The sequence below is a fragment of the Acomys russatus genome, chromosome 2, assembly GCF_903995435.1.
Source record: "Acomys russatus chromosome 2, mAcoRus1.1, whole genome shotgun sequence".
NCBI classification, from domain to species: Eukaryota; Metazoa; Chordata; class Mammalia; order Rodentia; family Muridae; genus Acomys; species Acomys russatus.
The window spans coordinates 47,121,221-47,125,130 of NC_067138.1; the positions used below are offsets into that span (position 1 = coordinate 47,121,221).

At 43.7% G+C, this 3,910-nt stretch overlaps 1 pseudogene; it reads left to right on the forward strand.

The window, feature by feature from the left end:
- Positions 1–247: 247 nt before the first annotated feature.
- On the forward strand, positions 248–923 carry LOC127198184 (60S ribosomal protein L13-like; annotated as a pseudogene).
- The last annotated feature ends 2,987 nt before the right edge of the window (positions 924–3,910 follow it).

Consider the following 3,910-nt stretch of genomic DNA (forward strand, 5'->3'; position numbering starts at 1 on the left):
AATGTATATGGTAAGAGGTGAGAACTGATTCTTACAAGCTGTCCTTTGACCTTTACAAAAGTGTCTTTATAATGCACTTTACAAGTCTCTGATAGATAGATGATTGATAGATAGATAGATAGATAGATAGACAGACAGACAGACAGATAGATAGAGCAGACATGCAAACAAATAATAGACATTTCCATGGTGCTTTGTGGCAATGGATCCTGTCCAGTTTGGCCGTTCTTCTGCACAGAAGGCAGCCATGGAGCCCAGGCAGAGTGGCATAATCTTGACATTCCACTTTCACAGGGATGAACCACAGAAAGGGGACACTTAGTTCAACCAGCTGGCATGCAATAGCCACAGACTCAAGGCCCAGCAAGTGAAAATGTGCTGCATTGTACCCACTCGAACATCTAGTCCCATCAGGCCCTACTGTGAGGTACCACACCAAAGTCCAAGCAGGCAGCATCTTCAGCCTGGAAGAACTCAGATTGGCCAGCATCCACCAGGAAGTGGTCCTGATTATTGGCAATCTGTGGTCCCCAAGAACTCAAACAAATCCACTGAATCACTACAGGCCAACATGCTGCTCTGAAGGAATACCACTCCAAGCTCAAGCCCCCCCCCCCCCCCCCCCCCCCCCCCCCCCCCCCCCCCCCCCCCCCCCCCCCCCCCCCCCCGCCTCCTCCATGGGAAGCCTTAGGCTTCAAGAAAGGAGGAAGTTCTGACGAAGAAATCAAAGTGGTCTCCAGCTTACAGAACCTGTGATGCCTTTCTATAATGCCTTCAGAAAGGAGAAAGCCAGAGCCATCACAGAGGAAGAGAAGAATCTTAATTGTTTTGCCAGTTTTCACATGGCCCATGCCAATGCTCGCTCTTTGGCATCAAATAGAAAACTCCAATGTAGGTCCAGAATAAGATGTGAGAAGAAGTAACATTCTGCTGGAACATCACAAGAACTCTTCAGTAAGGCAAAATAAACAAATAAATGTAATTCAAACAAAGAGAACACTGACTGTTCACAAATGCTTTGAGTTTTCTGAATTCTCCAAGCCGGATAATTTATGAGATCTAAACTTCAAGCTACTGCTAAAAAAGCATAACTAACATCTGAGTCAGAGGAGGAAAACTCAAGGCCCAGGTGTATGGCACAACAAAAAAATGGCTTTCTATTCTCACATCGTGTGAGCACTGGAAGCTGACTAGTCTCTTTGTCCTCAGTCCTCATTCACCAAATTCATCTGCTTCAAGGTCAAGACAATCCTTCTGAAACACATAGCTAATCATTGTAACCCCTGATAACCCTCACAGGCTGTAAACTAAAAGACAGGCTCGAATGAAAATACATCCTAAATATAAGGCTTTACATACCCTTATAATCTGACTTCCTATATCTGTCTCTTCCAACAGCTAAACATTTCTATTGAAATGGACATCTCATGTTTTAAAATGCTTTTCTCATCTTCATATATTTTTTAGTTCCAGGAAAAGAAAGGAAGGAGAAAGGGGGAAGAGATAAGAAAAAAAAGGAAGGAAAGAAGGAAGGAAAAAGAAATAACACAAATGCCAATCAGCACAGACTTCCAGAAGCTAGCTCAACAAAGAAAGATCTGTGTTCTTTTTATGTTGTGTTCCCATTGATAACATCAAGTGGAGAAAATGTTCTCAGTGCATAGAAAAGTTGAACCTAAGCAGTGTCACTTTCCAGAGTTCTTATGAGGTCGGAGCACAGCAGGGACCCCAGTGAAAGTTGTTTATAAGTGCTGCCTGCCCTTTGAAGTCAATTTTGACACTTTGTTAAGAAAAAAAAAAAAAAAGCAAGTGTTCCCCAAATCCACCTTAGAATGGAATGTATGAGGTGGAGGCACTTACTTAAGTTTCTCAACTGATTCTGATGCAGACAAGTGGATGAAGAATAACAGCCTAGCAGCTGGCATGGTGGCACACACCTTTAAGTCCAGCACTCAGAGAGGCAGAGGCACGTGGATCTCTGTGAGTTCGAGTCCAGCCTGGTCTACAAAAATGAGTCCATGACAGTCAAGGCTACACAGAGAAACCCTGTCTAGGAAAAAAGAAAAAAGAAAAGAGAAAGAAAGAAAGAGTAACAGACTGGCATTACCATGGGTAGAATAGGCTACTCTTGGTGAACAGAATTGTGGAATCAGACACGTAAGAGACGCTCTAAGCCAGAACTCAACAGTCATCCAGGGTCACAACTGTACAGGTTGGGACACGAGGCAGCAGAGATTTATTTGAAACTGGCAATCCAAAATGGAAGCTCCTCTCCCTGCACTAGAACACATCGGAGCTGGAGGGAGACGAGGGTTCACTGAGGAAGTGCCCCGGGCCTGCCTTCCAGACACACTGTCTCGCCAAATGAAGCCGTCTTCATTCCGCCACAGCACATCATCAAGAGATTGTGTTGGGCCTCGACTCACATCTACTGAATCAGGATCAGTATTTTAACCAGATCTCCAAATAACCAACAAGTTTTCCACGAAGTCTGAGATGCCCCAAAACCTGATTCCTGGATGACCTGGGCTGGAAGAAAGAAATCAAGCACGGCAACTGTGAGCAGTCTGAGGGCCAGAACCGCATTCAGCACTTACCTCATGTCAGCACGGACAGGGCCTTGGGAACTGACGCTTTAGTTTATTGGCTAAAGCTTGATGATGTAAAGCTGGTCCAATGTAAACTCAACCAGTCACCAGCTCTGTGGTATGATCATGTTACTTTAGAATACTTTTATTTATTCACTTGCTTTGGAGTGAGTACAGGGACGCTGAATCAAAAGGGGAGAATGTGTTTGGTTTTTACTAGTTACACATACTCAATAATACGGTAGTTAATAGATAGCCAATGGAGGATTACTGGTGTGTCCACATTAGGTCCTAGGTTAAAGCATGTGTATGGGAGGAGGGGTTTCCAAAGTTCTAGTTCCGTGATTTCAAGCTGAATCACTTAATCTGTGACAGATACAGTTGGGAAAGTGGATGAAATCTCAGTAACCAATAGGCATTCTGTCACAAGAATTCTTGGAGGATTAACACAGAGATGTGATAGATGAAAGCAGTTTGCTAGCATATTTAATGTGGTGACATCAAATTAAGTGACCTCAAAACTCTTATTTTCCTCCAAATCCCTAAAAAGAACACTTCTTGTGGCATTCAATAAAAGTGAAGTAGACTATTATGAATAAAGATTCTATGAACATGGTTAAGCACATGTCCTTGTTGTGTGGTGGAAACAACCCAGATGTCCCTCAGTAGAAGAATGGATAAAGAAACTGTGGTACATTTACACAATGGAATACTATTCAGCTATTAAAAACAAGAAAATCTTAAAATTTGCAGGCAAATGGATGGAACTAGAAATGATCATCCTGAGTGAGTAAACCCAGACTCAGAAAGATACACATGGTATATACTCACTTATAATTGAACACTAGCCCAATAGGGGTGTCCCCTGAAAGTCTTCACTTAGCAGGACATTGGGATAGATGCTGGGACTTCCTAGTGGGACTCCAAGTAAGAGAAGTATGGAAGAATGAGGAAAAAGAAGGATCCAGAAGGCCCTAGAAACCTGCAAGAAGACCATCAAGGCTGGTGGATCTGGAACCAGGGAGTTCTGCTCAAACTACTGTACCAAAGAAGGACAATGCATGCGGTAAACCTAGAATCCTTATTCACATCTAGCCAATGGACAACACATTCTCCACAGTTGTGTGGAGAGTGGAGACTGACTCTGACATGAACTCTGGTGCCCACTATTTGAGCACTTCCTTTTGGTGAGGAGACCTGGTGGCACTCAGAGGAAAGGTAAGCAGGCTACCAGAGTGAGACCTGATAGGCTGTGATCATATGGTGAGGGAGTAGGTCCCCTTCTGTCAAAGACCTAGGGGAGAGGAATAGGGTGAAAGAGG